This window comes from Stenella coeruleoalba (genome assembly GCF_951394435.1).
Source record: "Stenella coeruleoalba genome assembly, chromosome: 21".
Classification (NCBI taxonomy): Eukaryota; Metazoa; Chordata; class Mammalia; order Artiodactyla; family Delphinidae; genus Stenella; species Stenella coeruleoalba.
In genome coordinates, this window is record NC_137167.1 from 24937553 (window position 1) to 24957849 (window position 20297).

At 50.3% G+C, this 20297-nt stretch overlaps 1 protein-coding gene across 1 annotated transcript in view; it reads left to right on the plus strand.

Annotated features, from left to right (window-relative positions):
- Positions 1 to 4380: 4380 nt before the first annotated feature.
- DLGAP2 (DLG associated protein 2) overlaps positions 4381 to 20297 on the plus strand; it is a 718648-nt gene continuing 702731 nt past the window's right edge. Inside the window, exon 1 of the mRNA XM_079909047.1 lies at positions 4381 to 4728. The gene's annotated coding sequence lies outside the window, so the exon portion shown is untranslated. The remainder of the gene's footprint in view (positions 4729 to 20297) is intronic.

Here is a 20297-nt window from a genome sequence, read left to right on the forward strand (position 1 = left end):
ATGGATAAGAAAACTGTGGTGCCTTCGGACAATGGGCTATTATAAAGCTAGAAAGAAATGAGCTACCAAAAGCCATGAAAAGACATGGAGAAAACTTAAATGCATATCACTAAGCAAAAGAAGCCAATCTGAAAAGTCTACATACTGTATATAATTCCAACTCTATGACATTCTGGGAAAGGCAAAACTATGGAGACAGTAAAAAGATCAGTGGTTGCCAGGGGTTGGGATGGGAGGGATGAAGCATTTTAGGGCAGTGAAACTACTCTGTATGATGTTATAATGGTGGAAACATGTCATTATTCATTTATCCTAACCCATAGAATATACAACCCCAAGAATGAACCCAATGTAAACTATGGACTCTGGGTGATAGTGACACGTCAACATAGGTTCATTAGTTGTAATACACGGACCATCTAGTTTGGATGTTGATAATGGGGCGGGCGGGGGCTGTGCATGGGTAGGGGCAGAGGGCATATAGGAAATCTCTGCACCTTCTCCTCAATCTTCCTGTGAACCGCTCTAAATCTCCTCAATTTTCCTAAAACCGCTCTAAAAAATCAAGTCTATTTAACAATAGATGGTGCAGGAGAGAGGGAGTGCACACGGAATGGTATCCTTGACTAGTTCACACTTGACCTCGTTCTCTACTTCAGCTTCCCAGCAGTGTTCGAGCAGCTCTGGACTTTCTAACCTTACAACGAGATCTTCCCAGAAACCATCTCTTTCCCTCCAGCCCTGTTCCTTTCATCTCTTTTACACTCAAACTTCTTGAAAGAGTTGATGACAAAGTCAGTCTCCACTTTGTCATCTTCGGTTGACTCTGTTGCCCATATGTGTCTCCATCCTTCTCTGCTGTAACTGCTCCTGCTTAAGTCACAGGACCTCATGTCACAGGATCCAGTGCACACTTGTCGGTATCCACTCAGTGGTCTCCCAGAAGCACCATCTACCCAGCTGCAGAGACCTGGGATTCATTGGCATCCTCTCCTCCCTCTCTTCCCCCATGACCCATCGAAGAAATCACAGCAAGTATATTCTACCTGCATCATTTCTTACTTCCACTGTCTTGTTCATGTCTTCATCATCTCTCACTACAGTTTATCCACGCATTTCTAAGTTGATCTCCCCAATTCCATTCTTGTTTCCTCACTCCCATTCCCAACTCTATCTCTTCTCCTCAGAGCAGCCAAAATGACCTTTAAAAAATCTCGTTGCCATTGAAAAATCAATGACTGTAATCCACCATATTGACAAGCTAAAGAAGAAAAATCACATGATCATATCAATAGATGCAGAAAAAACATTTGACAAAATCCAATAAAATCCAAAATTCATGATAAAACTCTCATCAAACTAGGAAGAGAAGGGAACTTCTTCAACTTGATAAAGAACATCTGCAGAAAACCTATAGCTAACATCACACTTAATGGTGAGAAACTAGATGCCACCCCACCACCGTCAGGGACAAGGCAAGGATGCCCCTCTCACCACTTTTCAACATTGTACTGGAAGTCCCAGCTAATGCAGTAAGACATGAAAAGGAAATAAAAGGTATATAAATTGGGAAGGGAGAAATACAATTGTCTTTGTCCACAAATGACATGACTGTCTATGCAGAACATCTTATTTCCCTGCTAAAAATCCTATGTCAAATTTCACTGTATAGGGCTTCCCTGGTGGTGCAGTGGTTGAGAGTCCGCCTGCCGATGCAGGGGACACGGGTTCGCGCCCTGGCCCGGGAAGATCCCACATGCCGCGGAGCGGCTGTGCCCGTGAGCCATGGCCGCTGAGCCTGCGCGTCCGGAGCCTGTGCTCCGCAATGGGAGAGGCCACAACAGTGAAAGGCCCGCGTACCGCAAAAAAAAAAAAAAAAAAAAAAAAAAAAAAAAAAAAAAAAAAATTTCACTGTATATAAGATTCAACTCAGAGTCCTTAAAACGTCCTTTGAACACCCCTCACGTGCTCTCCGGATGCATTCATGCTATTCTCTCTCGCGCTCACTGTGTTCTGGTTCTCTGACTGTTTATTCCCCTGGGTCTTCAGGCCTGCTCTTCCTTCTACCTGAAATCCTTTCCCTGCCCCACTCTCTTCTTGCCTGAATCCCATTCCTTCTCCAGGGCTCTGGTAGAAGTGGCCTTCTGATTTCATGCTGGTTCTGCTGTAGAGACCCTTGCACTCACCTGCGGGCACCTTAAGCCCTTCAGTTCAGCCTCACGGCTCTCTCTGAAGCTGTGGGACTTACTCAGCCAGAGGAACCTGGGGTGGGGGGAGCAACACGCAGTCATTGGCGGATGGAGATCAGATGGAAAAATGTCCAGCCTTTCTACTGAAGGCAGGCAATTCTGAGGTGCACTCCACACGGTGCCCTTGGGGATCCCCAGCCAGATTGAGATCCCACTCTCCACAGGGGTGGCCAGCTTGATAATGCATCAATGTTAATAACATTCCCTCCCTCTTTGTCTCACTCTTCCTGCTTCCTTTCTCATTTCCTGCCTCACCCTCCCAAATAAACTACCTGCACCCAAATTCATGTCTCAGGACCTGCTTGTGGGAGAACCAGAGGAAGATAAAGACTTAATGAAGATTCCCAAAAAGGGTTCTTCTCTCATCTCAGAGCTGTGTGGTTGCCCTTCTACCATTCAATAACACCCTCTACTTTCCTTTAGAAAAGTAATTATAATTTGTAATTATATGTTACTGTGCTATTTTAAAAAACTGATTCTCTTTCTAGACTGGAAGCTCCAGGGGCCAGAGACGGCTTATCTGTTTTGCTCACATTTTGACAGACATGATGGACACTCAGTACATTTTTCTTATTTTTGTTGTTGCTCTTGCATGAATGAATAAATAAATGACTTTTTATAGGATGAAATCAACAAGGACCTACTGTATAGACAGGGAACTCTACTCAATACTCTGTAATAACCTATATAAAAAAGAATAGATATATGTATATGTGTAACTAAATCACTTTGCTGTACACCTGAAACTAACACAACATTGTGAATCAACTATACTCCAATATAAAATAAAAATTTAAAAATTAATTAATTTAAGAAAGATGGAAGGATGAGGACAAATATGGAGAGGAGGGAAGTAAACGGAAAGTACATTTTAAAATTGAAAAATTGATCTAGAACTTAGATTTGTGGTTGAGGTTTGGAACACACAATTCATTGGTTTTGACAGAGAAGACAAGTTGGAAGATAAACACTAAGGAGAAATGTGATTGTGGGCAGGTTTCTTTACTTCATCTTGTATCCACTCCCTCAGCATTTGGAACTCTGTTATGAAGATAAGCTGCAATTGATTAATGTGAGTGATCAATTATATAAAGAAATATTATGGAGACAGTGCTCTTATTTAAAGATCTTAGAATTTCTGGAAAAGATTGGTTAGTCTCATCCCAAATATTTTTGGTCACCTGATTCTCTTTTCCTATTCTAATCCCTGCCCACTTTCCTATAAACTTTCATCTTGGTGTTTTCTCTTATTCTAGAAGCTTTCATGTCTTTAATCTCATTTAAACTTAACAACAGCCCAGTTAGAGACGTGGAAAGCTCCGTTTTGCAGATGTATTAAAAACCGGGGCTCTGGGACTGGCCCAAGGTCAGGTAAAACACAGGGATAAGCGGGAACGAAGCCAGTTGGTCTCTGGTTACCGGTGCGGCGGCTTCACGCTAGGCCATGGTAACTTTCCCTCCCCCTGGCAGTCCCACCCTGGAAGCGCATTCCCATGAATTTAATCCCAGTCTATCAAAACATGGCCAAAGTCGCTAAATTGTTCCAGTTCGCTGCAGGTCGTGAACAGAATTTCGACTGAACCGATTCTCCTTCCTTATCCCCCGGCTGCTGTGGTCTTTGCGCTCGGGGAGCGGACGCGCGAAGGCGTCCAGACCCCATCGCCCCAGGTTTACCGACAGAGAGACGCTGTTCCTGGGCCTAGGGACCCCGTGGTGACCCTTCTTCCCTGCGAAGACGCGGCGGCATGTTTCTCTACGGGGAGGAGCGCGCATGGAAAGGTGGAGGCTCGGTTTAGGTAGCAGGAGGGGCAGCCCATCGATACCCTTGCCAACATGTAGGATACACATCTCTCCGCGTCCTCTGTGCCGCGTGAGCGTCCCGGGTATGGGGAGACTTTACCGCGTCCACGAATCCCTCGCACGATGCGCCCGCGTGTCTCCCCTACCGCTCCCTAGCGGGCCGCGCTGTGCCAGGTGTCGGGGTGCGTGTCGGACGCGCGGGCTGACTTTCCAGCGCCGGGAGCACCTGCTCCGCGTGCAGCGGTGAGGCCGCTGGCCCCGGGAGCCACTCGGGCGCCTCCTGTCCCCCGCCGTCCCCGCGTGACCCGCCGCTCCCCGCGCAACAGTTGGCTGGGCGGGCGGTGCGCGCGCTCCCCGGGCCGTGCGCGCGAGGCGCGCCAGGCGGCCGGGCCGCAAGCGCGGGCCGGGGTCGCGGCGCAGAGGCCTGGCGCTCCCCCAGGCGCGGGCCCGGCCCCTCTCCAGATGCTGCCGCGCGCCGGCCGCCCCCCCGTGCGCCGGTGCCTCCCCGGGCGCCCAGTGCGCAGGCGCCGGCCGTGAGGACCGACCGTGCGCTGGGCTCCAGCGGGTTGGAGCGGCGGCAGTGGAGGGGACGCGCGGGCTGGCGAACTGACGGGCGGACGGGCCATGTCGCCCCGCACCTGCTGAACTGGAGCACCCGAGGATGTCTACGCTGAGGAAGGTGCGAGCCACCGGGACCGGAGCCGCGCGGGGACTGGGCTAGGGGCGCGAGAACCGTCGGGGGTTGCGGGGGAGAAGGCTGCCCGGCGGGACGGACCTCTGGGGCCCCGCGAGGGCGGCTGGGTGAGGGGCGGGGACCCCGGGGCAGCCTGTGTACTGGGTCCCCTCACCCTGAGCTGCAGGGCGCGCGGGAGCGGGCGCAGAGCGGGGCGTCGCGGAGGGGTGACATTCTCCGCTCGGCCCGGCAAGCTGGGGGACCCGCGGAGACCCGGGAGGAAGCGCCGGCGGGCGAGGGGCTGCGCGCCGGGCTCCGGCTGGGCACCGCGAGGGGATGGGGGCGGCAGGAAGCAAACTGCGCCCCCTCCCCCCGCCCGGCGCAGGACGCCGACCGCCCCTGGGAACGCGTGGAAGGCGCCGGGAGCCCGGGCTCCGCGCGGGGGGCGCAGGGGGCGCGCGGCCGGGTGGCGGGAGGGGTCACTGGCGCCGGGGCGCGGCGCCCGGGGGTGGCTGGAGGAGCGCGTCGGGAGGGCGGCCTCCGGCTCTACGAGTGGGAGCGGAGCGCGGGGGCTTTTTCGGGGCGGTTGCTAAGCGAGCCGCTACCCGGCGCAGGATTCTGTAACCAAGCCTCCCCCGGCAGCGGCTGTTGCCGTTCTGGGCTCGCTCGCTAACGGTAGCAGGAGAAATAAGGAGGCTGTCATTATTACAGCCTGGGCGGCGAGGGGCGGGAGCGGCAGGCACGGGGGCCGCCTGGCGGGCCAGCTGGGTGCCCGGCGCCCGGCCCCCGGCTCCCGCGTGCGGCGCCGAGAGACGCGGAGCAGAGTGGACGGGACCCGGCGGGGGCTGGGCGAAGAGTCGGGGGTGGGGTGGGGGCCCGCGGGTTCGCCGGCGGAGAGCGGCGAGAACTAGCTCCGGGGGGCGACCTGCGTCGGAAACTCGGGAGCTGCTTCTCCGGCGTCCGCGCTTCGCCGGAACGTGGTCCGGCCGCCTGGGTGTCGCTTCCCCGGTGAATGGCGACTCGGCCGGGCTCCGGATTCGGAATTCGGGACTTGCCGGCGCGGCTGGCTCGGATCGATCAAAAATAAAGCGATCGGCAGCGAGTCCTTCCTGTGATTAATTCTGCCAGCACGGGCTGTGGGTGGTTTTGGAGCCGGAAATGTAAAGCGCACCTGCTTATTCTGCCATCTGAGGAGGACTTCAGCCTAGGACTTTCCCCAGGGGCCTCAGCGCCGGGGGTCTTGGGGCTTTGCTCACGGTAACCAGCTCGTGTGTCCTCTTGGACAGTGTGTCTGATTGGAACTCGCGGGCTTGGTGATCTATGACTTAAGGAGGACTCCTGCTTGCAGATGAGAATCGATTGTATTAGTTATTAGAAACCCCCCTGGCATCTCAGCATGGCCTGAGAGAGCCCACAGCCTCGTCCAAAAGGACTCTTTCTCTGTTTCAAAGCCGACACCACAGAGCCATCTCCCCTCCCCCGACACCTTGGAAGGAACAACATTTGGATTTGAGGTTAATGTGCGTTACAACACCATTTTCATTTTACTTCCTTTACACTCTCCGCAAAAGGTAATAGGTAACCAAGGCAAAAAATGGTGAAATTATGAAAAAAATGGTAATTCTTGGCAGGTCAAGCTGTTACTCTGGTGTTTAAAAAAAAATGTCATTAATCAGGATTTTCCAGTAGCCAAATTGTCTTGTGCAGGTGGCTGGGTGACTCACAGATTTAGCTCTGATAGTAATTGTAGAGTGTGTGTACCACTTCCTTTTAGATGGTGTGACTTTCTCATTGCTTGGAAGGGAACAAATTAGAATATTTTATACCCCACATCTGGAAGCAGGACCAGCAGGCTGTGGGGAACACTCTCTGCTCAGGCACATCTGGGCTGGGAGAGGTATGGACCCAGTGAATGAAAACAGTAAAAAGAAATAGTCCTGTCCTGAAGCTCGCAGCCCCTTCCCACCAGCACTCTCGAGTCCCGTCCCAGGTCAGGAGTTCCATCAATGGGGGGGTTTCTCCTCTGTGATCCCCCATCAAGGGAGGCCTGCTTTGTGTCTGCGAGCCCCTCCTGCCCCCTCGTGCCCTCCTGTCCCTAATTTCCTCTGTTCTTGGTTAAGAAATCGATAAGCATTGGATGACTTACCCGAGCGATCTATCATGTCATATCTGCAGATTACATTTTAGGTTAAAGCGCAAAATGAATTCTACATAAATAATCCAAAGTGTTGAAGGAATTTAAGTTTTCTCACCACAAAGATGTTTTCTATATGCATTCTGTCCTATTTGACTTTCCATGTTGGTAATCATTTATTCCCTTTCCTTCCACTTACAGTATAACTATCCAAAGTGGCTGGAGATAGAAGTAAACGTGTACTTATTCACCAATGTGTTTGTGCCTTAGGTTTCTTGTGTTGTAGGCGAATTAATAACAATATATCTTATTTCTATAGAATTCAGATTGCTTTGCATGATTTCTCCCCAGTGACATAAATGTGTCCTCCTATGGCAGTCTATTGCTTCTCCTATTTTTGTCTACTTCATTTTTGAAATTGGTGGAAATTTCACATTAAATACTAAAAGTGAAAAAGCACTTTGCACAATTTAAATCACGTTAGATTTCGGATACCCAGAATCCAACCAATTCTGAAACTAAATTCTAACATTTTAAAGCTTGTTAGAGGATTTGTTATCTGTGTTTTTAGCAGAGTGTCTTCCATCGTGTGCCTACATGATGAAACTGAAGAAATGCTGTAATTCTTTTATATTTGAGGAAAAACTTCATGATTTCTCAGTCACTCAAGGAGTTGAGTAATATACACTTTGATCATAGATTTTAAAGGGAAATTAATTAAATGTATTATTTATTGACCCTTGGAATGGATATGCCATGGTCATTCACTGGATACAATAAAAATAACTATGATTCATCATTTTGGCCAGATGGGAGTCATATTTAAAACATTGGCAGCATGTTGGTTATAAAAGAATTATGGGCCACCCAACAGGAAGTTAGCGGGCAAAGCATTCTCTGCAGTTAAAAATCATTCTGATCAACCACAGCTTTACATACAAGTTGTTTTTATCATGGAACCATATTTCCAGCAGATCGCCAGCTTTTAAAGTAGGTGTCGTTGTCTTCTGGGCATGTGTGTCACAAAGACTGAGCACGGTAGCTTCCAGTTTATTCATGGCAGACACTCTCGTTTACGGGGAGCTAAGCATGTGGGCTTTGGCGTCGACGGGTATGGTTGGGGGGTGCAGATTCCCCCCTAAATCCTGCATCTGCCGTTAGGAGAGCCTTTACCTTTACAGCACCCTTCCTTTCCAGGGCTTAACACCGGTGACAAACAGCGGGTTTGGAGCCGGTGTTAACCTCCTGGGCCAAGGCAGTGGCGTCCGCGTGTAAGATCAGTTGTCCCTTTCTCGGCGGGGCCTCTGCCCTGGCCGCACCCGCTGTGAAAAGCCTCGTCAGGCATTAGCTCCGGGGCCCTCGAGGGCCCTCACCCTCAGTCCGGAAGGGCGCCTCCCATTTCTGGAGGTTCCGACATTCCCGCAAGGAGCTTCAGTTGCGGCTTGTCTTGAGAGAACGCATCTCCTGGGAAATGTCCCCGGTTAGTTTCTCCTGACCTTTGCTCTTGCACCATCGTCTGTCTTGGGGGGTCTCCAAGGAGCTGAACTTACCAGGCTGACTGCAGACGGCTTCTGTGGTCTACGCTGCCTGGCCCTGCAGGATACCTGCACGCTGCTCTCTTCGGAGAGACTGCCTAGCCCACTTCTAGGGTGTGGCTGTTTGGGGGCGGGCTCCTGGCTGCGTAAGGAGGTCAGGACCCCATCCCCCCTCCGGGAAGAGCACGGCGTTTCCTCTCAGCCGAGAATGGAGCGCTTTAGGAGGTAAATCTAAAAGGATGTAGGTCCCTCACATGCAGCCTGGGGCGGGGTGGCCTGTCCATCCTGGGAAGCCAGTACCCAGGATGGCAGGGCCGGGCCACGGGTGGACAGCAGGGCCGTGGACGGCCGCACTTGGTCCTACGATGTCACTGAGGTCCAGCTCAGGTAGGGCTTGAAACTGTCATTGCCGTGGGTTTCTGTCCTGACCACCCAACGGGATGTAAAGGTTTTTAGTTTCCCGAAAAATTTCCTCTTTAAAGCTCTCATTGCGGGGTGACATTTATCCATCATCCGGTGACACTTGTCTGGTATGCCTTTTTGTGTGTGTCCACAGGAAAAAAAAAAAGTAATTTTTGTTAAAAAGGAATAAGTACTTGAAACCAGCCCTTGCATAAAATTGTAGCAAAATTTGTTAAAAAGTAACTTTGTAAACCTAAGTGGTCATTATCTTTAAAAACATGCACCGTTCTCTGCACAAAAGAAAAAAATATTGAAATGATCTCCTAGCACCCACGGAGTACACATCTTAGGCCAAGCAACGTAAAATCATCCTCCTGTGCCTAATGGAAATGTGTCCTACTAGTGTTGTACGATGCCAGCCAGCAGCTTTTTACACTGGCCACGTAGGTAGTGATTAGGAGTGAGGGTGAGGGTTCTGGAGTCAGGCAGCCTGCGGGGCTGCGTGGCACCGGCCGTTTATTTGCCCTCATTATATTTTTGGCCTTCATCACTAAAGGAGGGACGGATCCAACATTAACAGGGTAGTGTTGTCAGGAGGATTAAATGAATTGATGAGAGTAAGGCAGTTAGAACAGCATACATAGTAGATGCCCAACATGTGTCCACTATTTTGATCATGAAGAAATGAAATTGGGGCCCAGTTTGGGCCATCCTGCATTGCACGTAATGAAGCCACTCTCCAAATCCCCATAACACCTAGGTATTTACTATTTCCAGTCTTCTTTTACTTTCTTTTATATCTGTTTTGCCATCTCTTTCCAAAAAGTTTTTTGACTCACTGACAAAAGGACAAGGTCCAAGAAATGAAATAAAGTAGAAACAGGCAATCAGAGCAAACAAATATGGTAACCACAAGGGTTAACATAGTCCTCTGGGCCTCAATTTTTTTTTTTTTTTTTTTGCGGTACGCGGGCCTCTCACTGTTGTGGCCTCTCCCGTTGCGGAGCACAGGCTCCGGACGCACAGGCCCAGTGGCCATGGCTCACGGGCCCAGCCGCTCCGCGGCATGTGGGATCCTCCCGGACCGGGGCACGAACCCGCGTCCCCTGCATCGGCAGGCGGACTCTCAACCACTGCGCCACCAGGGAAGCCCTGGGCCTCAGTTTTGAGTCGGAGTTTCCTGGAAGCCAACTCAACAAAACCAGAAGACACGGGCCCTCGCTTGGTTCCCTTGTGGGGTGGACGTCGCATACTCGCTTTACAGTGAAGAAAAGATTTTCCCAAGTGCTGGATCGTGAAAGATGCTCTCGTGGTTGACTTTGTATAGAGGGGTTGGGTTATTTCATATACATCAGTTATACAAACACAGAAGTGTTTTTCATGATTACAGTAGACTTTGGAGGAAAGCAAAACATACACAGGCAACCCGTAAGAGGTGCAGTGACCTTATCCTCGTATTTCTGCGTTCCCTCCGTGACCAGATGGGAAACTGGGGATTCGGGAGACGGGCTCTGAGCTCTGGACCGCCCCCGGTCTACTTCAGTGTAGCATTTATATGTGGGATCGAGTTGTGTGTCTCGGGGAAAACTCAGATCTCTCAGGTCACATGTATCTTATTTCCCACTGTGCTTTCATTGTAAATCAAGTGTCTCAGCCTAAGACAAGGCCCCTGGAGCAGACGCATTGTCGCTGCTGTCCCCGCTTCCACGCCATCCACCCCGCCTGGCGGGGAGCAGAGCTCCAGCCCCCGGGGGCGCAGGAGCTATTTCAGCAGCTCCTCCTGATGCCATCGGAAGGCCCAGTGCCTTCCCTGTGCGCTTGCGATGGGGGTGACCCTCACGCGCCCCAAGGGGAGCCCCCGGCTTGTCTTGCCCTTCAGGAGGACAGCCTGCCCTTCTCAGCCCCGGGCCTGCCTGTGTGCTGCTGTGAATGGACAGGCGCGTGAAGGGCACACTGTTCCCCGTGGTGTTTACCAGACTCACCACTGCCCTTGCTTGGTGGTGAAGACTCTCCCTCACCAGCACTGGTTTTTCTTTTCTCCATTTTCCTCCTATTTATCCTCTCAGACCTCGAACTGCGTGTTCCCAGACCCTGGATGCCACGGCTCAGCCACTGGGGTCCCTGGGCCTTAGGGACATTCCTGGGGAGACCCTGTTCCTCCTCCTGCCAGGAGAAACAGGGAACGGACAGATTTGGCAACCTCACAATTCCCACCGTAGCATTTTAGATCGTATCACTCAATACATGTTCGAATGGATACGTAGATCCATAAGCAGCTGACCCATCGCACACTCGAGAAAGGTTCCTCAGTTACGGGCGGGCTTTACCTCTTGCTTCTCCAAGTTGCATGAGTCTCACCAAGACAGGACACCTCACAAGCACGTCAGTGGATTTGCTTGTTTTATGAAACTTTTGGCTGTTTAAAAATAATTTCCATTTTCTGACATTCTTTGTAATATTTTGAGAGTTTCTAAATACATTTCTGAATATCTGTTTTCTGATTCTATTAAAAACTTAATCATGAATCCATATTATAGATAATTTAGACGTTTTCATCAACAGTCGAATGTTGTACCGTCAAGCTTCCACTGTGACCGTTGTATAGCATTCCCGCATCTACAACATAATCGTCTAGATTATTACTATGGTTAGGTTCAAAGTTTGATTTTTGTTGTGAGAGATGGGTTATGCAGCTCTTTAAAGCAACCAAACAGTAATTCTTAGTCTTCAATTCATCCACTTGCTTGTTTCTCCAATGGTATTTTATTAAAAGTCACAGCAGGCACTCCATTAAAAAAAAAAAAAAATCTTCTTTTGCATATAACTAGTCCCAGCAATTTCACTTCTGGGAACGTATCCTAAGGGAATAATCATGAATTTACAGGAAATCAGCTAAACAGATGTTCACTCCAGTTTTGTTCCACAGTAAAATATTGGAAAATAGCAATAACTGGAGATTGGATAAATTCATTATGATATAGCATCGTAAAAAAATACACAGCCATTAAAAAGATGAAGATTAAATGTTTAATACTACAGAGGGGTGTCCGTATCCCGTTAGGTGAAGGAACCAGGTTACCAAACAGCACGCACAGCACCCTTGTCTCTTCCCTGAAGCTGCTGTGCGGGGGACACAGCAGGAAGTCTGGAAGGACCCAGCAGCTGGTGGGGGGTGGGGTGGGCGGGGAGGGGGTTGTCACCCAGTGGCATCAGCACCTTGCTCAGGATCCAGGCCTCGTCCCAGAGCAGTCTGCGCCACCCAGCACCACCCGACACCTGCCGCCCGCGTGACTGAGTCCCCTCTTGAGGCCCAGCCTTGCTGCTCCCTCCGTGCCGTTCCCTGAGCAGCTGGCCTGGGAGGCTTGGCGTTGGGGCCCTCGCACGGCCCGTGCCTGCGCTCCCCATAGGTCGAGGGCGTGTCCCTCTGTGGGGTCCGATAGTTGCTGTATCAAAGACCCTCTGAAGCACTTGTGGGGTAACGTGGCACAAGTTGGCTTCTCACGTCAAATCAGGACAGGTTTTCTTGGTCCCCCAAATGGTCACCCTGTAACCAGGCTCTTTCTGTCTGGTGGCTCTGCCACCATCATCCTCATCCAATCAGTAGAGGGAAGAGCTGGGGGACCACGTGGGCGTGGCCTGGGAGCACATGCACCACTTCTGCTCCTGTCTCCTTGGCCTCTGTCATGTGCTACACGCACCTCAAGGAAGGCAGGAAAGAAGAGGAAAGGGTTTGTGATCAGCTGACTGTTTTGGGAAGCCTCCCTTGTTTCATTTATGGAGTGAAGAGACCTTCCCTAGAACGTCTCCAGAAGTCTTTATCTCCTATCCCGTCATGCCTGACCGGTTACGGTGAGAAGGATGGGATCATTGTCTGGGTTTAGGTTCATCTTAAGCCGCCCCTCAGGCTGTGCCTGGTGCCCCTGAGGCCACGCAGAGGAGGGTGACCCCTGGGGAAAAGCTGATTTCCCTTAGAAATCAGGAGGGGGATGGCTGTCTGGGTATCTACCCATAGTGTCTATTACACGGCTATTGTGAATTTATAAATTGCCTGGGGCACAACATAACACTTCTGTAATCTAATAATGTCTTAAAGGAATCTTTATGCATCTGTGCAGTAAAGGATTGCAGAGCTGTTGTAAAGCGAATAGGACAGAGAAACACCTTCTGCTGACCCACTAGACCCGCTGTAACTAGTCCACCTTTGATCAGTTGTCAGTACGGCCACCGTCTGATGGAATTCACGTGTCAGGGTTCTCAAGTCCCAGAAACAAAGTCCCGCTAACTTTACCACGACGGACCCCACTGGCAGGACCTGGACGAGCTCTCGGCTGAGGGGAGGCTGAAGAAGCTTCAGGAAGGTAGGAGCCCCACGGCAGGGGTGTGGAAGCGTCCCCCGGCCATCCCTCAGCGCTTCGTCCCTGCCTTGCTCTGAGAGGTGAAGCATCCCGGGGCTGCTCCGTTTCAGCCTGAGGCGTGCGGGGCACCGGGGTTGGGGGTGGCAGTGGGCCAGGCAGACATATGCAGTCTTATCCCGTGACCCAAAGGGGAAACCCTTGCCTGGCCTTTCCCCAGTAGAGCACTGGAGTCCAAACTGGGAGGAAGGTGAGAGATATAGTATCTTGTGTCATGCTACAACATGCTTATGTTTTTAAAAGAGACACCCACATAGGGACATTGGGTAAAATCAAGGTCCACGGTGTCAGACATCTAGCAGTGTCCCCAGAGACGACTCAGGTTATTAATTGCGGGCAACGCGCAGAGACGACTCAGGTTATTAATTGTGGGCAACGCGCACAGCCCATTCCTTGGCTCTGCCTCTGAGCCGCCGTCCCATCCTTTACAGGTTTTCTCTGTTCTAGGGTTAGGATAGGCTTTGGAAAGCATTCAGTGTTTTTCTGGGAAACAAAAATAGGCAAAACCCAGAGGTCAGTGCTTTACTGTCAGACTCGGTAACGCATTTCCTTGGCTACCAGATCTTCTCTTTGTTATATTTATTCCACTTTTGGAGACTCTTCTCTCCTGTGATATATTTTGTTCTGTCATAGCTGTGGTGAATTGGGGGCTGGTTGGGCTGCTTTCATACATTTTTCTTTTCTTTTTTTTCTGGTCATCTAATCTGCTAAATATTTAGAAATTATAGAGAAGCACAAATTGATGACTTGGAAGTCACCAATAATTCCATGACCTAGAAATAATTACAGTTGTGTCTTCTTATTTTTTAAACCCAAACTGGGAACTGTCCTGGGTTGTTTTTTTTTTTTTTTTTCACTTTATATTCTTTTCTGAGAACTTGCCCAAATTTTCAAAATATTCTTTGACAGTTTGATTTTAATTGAAGTATAATATTCCAGTATGCAGTGTTATTCAGCCATTCCCCTATTGCTGAATGTTTAAGTTGCTTGCAAAAATTTTTGGCCATTAATCTGTGATTATTATTGTTATTTTTGTAACATCTTTATTGGAGTATAATTGCTTTACAATGGTGTGTTAGTTTCTGCTTTATAACAAAGTGAATCAGTTATACATATGTTCCCATATCTCTTCCCTCTTGCGTCTCCCTCCCTCCCACCCTCCCTATCCCACCCCTCTAGGTGGTCACAAAGAACCGAGCTGTGATTAATGTCTTTTTTGATGTTTCCTGAAAGTGTAACTTTTCTCTAGTAAATTCCTAGAAACAGAATTACTGGGTTAATGGATGTATCTAGTGTATTAGGGCTGCTATAACAAATTACCACAAACTCAGGGGCTTAAAACTACAGGAAACAAGAGAAGCCCAAAATCAAGGCATTCCAGAGCTGCATTCCCTCCAGAGGGCCCAGGAAAAGATCCTTCCTGCCTCTTCCAGCTTCTGGTGCCTGACCCGGCTCCCTTGGCTTGTGGTCACATCACTCCCATCTCTGCCCTGTCTTCACGGGCCATCTCCTCTGCGTCTGTGTCTCCCGTTCTGTCCACCTCGAATCTCTCTCCTAAGGATACTAGTCATTGGACCCAGGGCCCACTCAGATAATCCAGGATTTTTTCCTCATGTCAAGGTTCTTAATTTCATCACAGGTGAAAAAGACCTGTTTTCCAAATGAGGTCATGCTTGTAGATTCCAGGGATTTCTGTGGTGACACCCCCATACAGTGGGTGCGAACATTCCATGAACCTTGAACCTGCTGGTGACCAGAGCCTCCCGCCAGTGTTGAATACGAGGCTCATTTTGCTGCCACCTCGCCAAGTACAGGGAAAAGGGCAGCCGACTGTGCCACAGGTAGGGCTTTGTAAGGGCAACAAAGGAAAACAAGCAAAGAGCAGCAAAGGAAAGGGTCAGTAGATTCGACCAGAGCTCGTGGGAGCTTCTCTTTGCCCACCATAAGGCTGCATGGTGAGCCTGGAGTGTGGTCCTTCTCATCCTGAAAAACAGGCTAATTCCTTTATATGCAAAGGTTTTTCAAGTGTGCATAAAAGTGGATGGGGAAAAAAACAAGAAATTGGTGAAGGGGTCGGTAAGCATTTGAGAATTCACTAATGGTAACAAAAAGGCAAATGAAAACATCACTTTTAAAAAAACTTATCAAATGGGTTATTATTTAAAAAATACCACACATTTTCAGTGTTGGATTTTCAAGGCCTCTGTCGGTTTGCATCTTCAATCTTCGCAGATGCGCCTGCAGTGGCATTTTGTTGCTGGGCGCCCAGTCCCTCCTGGGCTTGCTGACCAGAGAACCTTGTGTTCCAACTTTATAATAAGTGTAGATTTCCTGTTTCAAAGGTTTAATGGGATAGCATTTTTAAAAAGAATTGAAGCAGGCTAAATTTAGTGTCTGAAAAGTGTCCAGATCGAAAATAGCTCTATTCCAAAATATCTGTCTCCAGGCCTGTGCTGTTTGGGGCTTTGGGAAGGTGAAAGTTTCTGCTTCCTGTCCCATCAGCAAACAGGTGTCACCAGCCATGCGCTCTCATGACAGCCTGTCACCGAGAAGGTCCTCGTTCCTCGTGCGCTGGCCGGCCTCTTCCATTGGGGCATAATTGCCTGAGGTGGGTGCGTTGCTTCTGACACGGCCCTGATGATCCATGAGGAGGGTCACTTTCCTCTCCTCCTCTGTTCTTCCTACTGGTTCTTATTCTTGGCTCTTCTGAAGACTTTAAATGAGGTGAATCATAATGTTAAAAAACATAAGGCTTGGGCTTCCCTGGTGGCGCAGTGGTTGAGAGTCCGTCTGCTGATGCAGGGGACACAGGTTTGTGCCCTGGTCCGGGAAGATCCCACATGCCGCGGAGCGGCTGGGCCCGTGAGCCATGACCGCTGAGCCTGTGCGTCCGGAGCCTGTGCTCCGCAACGGGAGAGGCCACAGCAGTGAGAGGCCCGCGTACCGGAAAAAAAAATATATATATAAGGCTTTTTCTGGGATTCCTTTCCCTTTCTTCATTCTTACAGTAAGTGTTGAATTTCTGCTTCATCTTATTTTTTTCAAGCTTAATGTTATTATTTTTTTCTTAAGAAATAGCATTCTCTTAGCCCAGGATAGGGTCATCCCTTGATTTTTGTGGCATGGAGCTCAGGTGAACCCAGTGTTTGCTCCTAAACCCCACCTTGAAAGAACACACAGAGTACAGAGAAGAGAGTCTTTTGGCTTATTTGGGTCAAGTATTATCATCTCTCTCTTGCAAACGTGAGAACAGAGGCCTGAATAGTTGGGAAGCCTTTGCAGTGAGGGGCACAGGCGTAAGGTTTAGGCCGTCAGGAGCCGCATAGCCTCGGACCTTGTCATTCCTGGGGAAGCGAGGACAGTGGCTACTCTGGCGGGATCCCTCCTTCGCCTCCAGAACCTGAACTTTACACATGCACCTTCTGAGGAAGAGAGACAACGGGCAAGTTTGTAATCCTGTCATTTTTCTTTAGTGTTACTTCCGGGCTAAGGTAGCCACGATTTGTTTTATAATTCAGCATTGTCTGTCAAGAATCAGGGGCATTTGATCCCTAGGAAGAACGAAGTCCGCTTAATCCTAAGTAGGCCTGGATGACATCTCCTTCTAGGACAGAAGAGTCTAGAGTTTCTGTTAAGATACCAGGTGTCGCTAAAGGTGTTTGGAAATCACGGACAGATTCTCAGGGAGTCAGAAGTCCCCGGGGAGGCCGCCGGGGGAGGTGGGAGGTGCCCGGGCAGTAAATGAACCCGGAAAGACAGTGAAGAGGGAGGACGTAACCGGAGGGCGAGACGTTCACCAGCTCAGAAGCTTCTCTGAGTTCTTTATTCCTCCGCTCCAATGTCGTAGGTGTAAAGCGTTTACCAGCGCACCAGGTGAGATGTATCTGCTTCGTAAACAGGCTTGTGTGTCCTCTCATGATCCAAGATAATAGAACGAGGTAAAGACTCATTATTTTGCTTGACGTCTTTAAAAAAATGTTGTGTAGAGAACGCAGGGTGTGTTTTAGGGTCTATAGCAAGTGAGGGGTGACGGCCGGTCTGTATAACTGCCAGGAGGTGGGCGTTCGAGACCCAGAGATTCACGGAAGCAGCACCACGTGTCCTCCACGTGCTGTTTGAAGGATGCGGACCCTGCCTGCTCAGCCACGTCCTCCCCGTGGGGGAGACTCCGCTCCCGAGTGGGAGGGGGGAGCTGGCTTCGGTTACTCCTGCGGGAGGAGTGGTCCTGGGGGGGCGCGAGGGGTGGTCCTGGGGGGACGTGAGGGGTGGTCCGGGGGGGGCCGCGAGGGGTGGTCCGGGGGGGGCGCGAGGGGTGGTCCGGGGGGGCGTGAGGGTTGGTCCTGCGGGGGCGCGAGGGGTGGTCCTGGGGGGGCGTGAGGGGTGGTCCTGGGTGGGGGCGCGAGGGGTGGTCCTGGAGGGGGCGCGAGGGGTGGTCCTGGGTGGGGGCACGAGGGGTGGTCCTGGGGGGCGTGCGAGGGGTGGTCCTGGGGGGGGCGTGAGGGGTGGTCCTGCGGGGGTGCCAGGGGTGGTCCTGTGGGGCGCCAGGGGTGGTCCTGGGGGGGGCACGAGGGGCGTCCCTCCATGTTTCTGAGCCAGCACTGCAGCCGCTGGGGGAGACGCCTCCATGCTTCCAGACCCTCTGCGCTCACGGCGACCCGCAGGGCGTCTGCGATTGCATCATTGCGTCATATCCAGCTGCAGCTCATCTTCCCGATTCCACTGAGCGGCGCTCCTTGGATTTTGCGCCGACAGGCCTCGCTGAACCTTGAAGGAAGGGACAGAGCCCTGGTTGAAAAGTCAGGGACCCGCACGGCCAGTAGGGTGGTGACCCGAGAGCTACGAAGACTGGGGGGGTGCGGCTTCCCCACATCCCATCCATCCTGAGCGCCCGCGCCTTTTGGGGCAGGGGGTGAAACTGGTTAGAAAGGGTGCAGTTAGCGTCCTCCATCCCCTCGGAGGAATCATTTGTGCTCAGAGCAGAGGGGATTGAAAGGGTGCCCACCGTCCCCTCCAGGATACATGTTTTTAATCATCTGGTAAGTAACCCCAGCAATTTGTAATCATCTGGGTAACTGGGTGAATTTCTAGAAACTTGCTGATCATATATCCTTTGGAAAATAACTTTAGGGTGCATATCTGGTGGATACAAACGAGGACATTAATTTAGTGTTTATTACTGATGAATAATTCATTCATTCGATGTGTTTTCTTGTAAACTCCCAAGGTGCCAAAACTGTGCTCGCCATTATGTATATTTTAGTAAATAAACGAGAAGGACGATGCTGGATAAGAGTCTGTGGAGAGAGATAAATATTAAATAAATATACAGCAATCATATACTAAAAGTATTTTCATGCTAACGATTCTGATTCAGCTTTGAGGACAGCTATGCCCAGATACTGGTCCTCTGACCCATGGCCAGGAGCCTGGAGCCTGGGGGCAGAAGTGGCATTTCTGGTTCTGGGAAGAATAAACAGGAATCAGGAGCAGAGCTGGGAGTCTTCCAGGCCTGAGGAAAGGGGTGTAGGGAGCGTCAAGGATTAACCAAGGCTTCTGGCCTGAGCCAGTGGAGGTGCAGTTCCAGCCCCTGGGGTTGGAGACCATTAACCTCCTGCTTGGGAGAGGTCTCTGATCTGTTTTCAGTTAGAACGAATGCAGTTTCATGTATTTAAAAGAATTTTAAGACAGTAAAAAGATGCATGAACTTTAACTTGCCAAACCAGGCCTTGCTGTTTAGACGTGCAGGTTGGAATTTACTTGTTCCCTTCTCCCTGAATCCAGTCACATCCAGCCCCCCTGGACATCTTGGATCATGGACAACAGAAAATTGTTGCACCAAAAACTGCTCCAGTTGACATGTCCTCTGGTGAAGGCTCACATTTCACAGATGGGGAAACTGAGGACGGGCCCAGAATTCCTTGTTCCTGTCCCCTGGGCGCTGTGCCTGGCCGCACCCTCGCCACACTGCACTTGAATTAGGAGAACGTTCTTACAGAACTCCCCCCCCCCCACCCGCCTCCAGTCTCTCTCAGCTTGAAACCATCCTACACACAGCTGCTGGGATAATCTTTCTAAAGCCATTTTTATCATGTCACTTCTTTGCATGCTGTTTTCTGTTGCCTTTTGTCAAATCCAGATTTCTCCTTTCTGGCTCTCAAGGCTTTCTGCAAAATGTCCCCTTTCCGAGGATTTCCATCGTGAGCCTTTATGGAACATTTGCCCCAAAGTGCTGCTCAAATCCCCTGTTGTTGTCTTACTGTCGCCGGCCACTGGTCCTTTGCACATGCCATACCACACACCTGGAGAATTCGTTATCAGCCTGTTTCTTGTGTTATTTTTCTTTCTTGGTCTGTGCCCGTTCCTCTTTCCAGTCTAACTCCAAAACCCCTTTCTTCTTGGAACTGACGCCTATAAATGCTTCCTTCCCTCAACTCTGACCATTTCTTTACTTTTTGGTTTCCTTTAGTAGTTAGTTCTTCATCTCATAACATTCAGAAGGCATCTTATATAAGATACCTGAATCCAGAAAACCAGTTGTCATCTAATGATTGGCTGGATTTACAAAAATATACTAGGAAACACCCCACTAGGAGCTTTCTTTAAAAGAATAGTTTCCTTTATGTATTGGCAATGGTGCAGGTACATGAGATTTACTTCACACTGGGTCTTAGGCATGATGTTCTGAAAGTTGTCTCACCGTGTTTTACTGGCTGATGGGATATTCTGGCAGATTCCTAAGATTCCTAAGAACGAGGCCCGTGACTAGCTTGGACGCACCTCCTTCGGCACCCGTGCTGCTCGATGCTGACTCACTGGGTGGAGTGGCCCCCCGGCCGGGGGCGTTTACAGTCATGCACTGCTGCATCTCAGATCAGATGTCTTTGAGTTAAGACTGTGTGTCTTTGATTTCCCCGTTTTGGATTCATGTTTTTCACAGAATCTAGACGGTGCCGAGGCTGGTGGGAAGCTGTGTGCAGCTCCCCGGGGCTCTGCGTCGAGTTCACTGTGTGGTCAGAGGCTGAATCTGTTCTCTGTGCTTTAGGCCAGCAGGACCAGTGCACCAGGCTTCCTCGAGGCTGCACCCTACAGCTC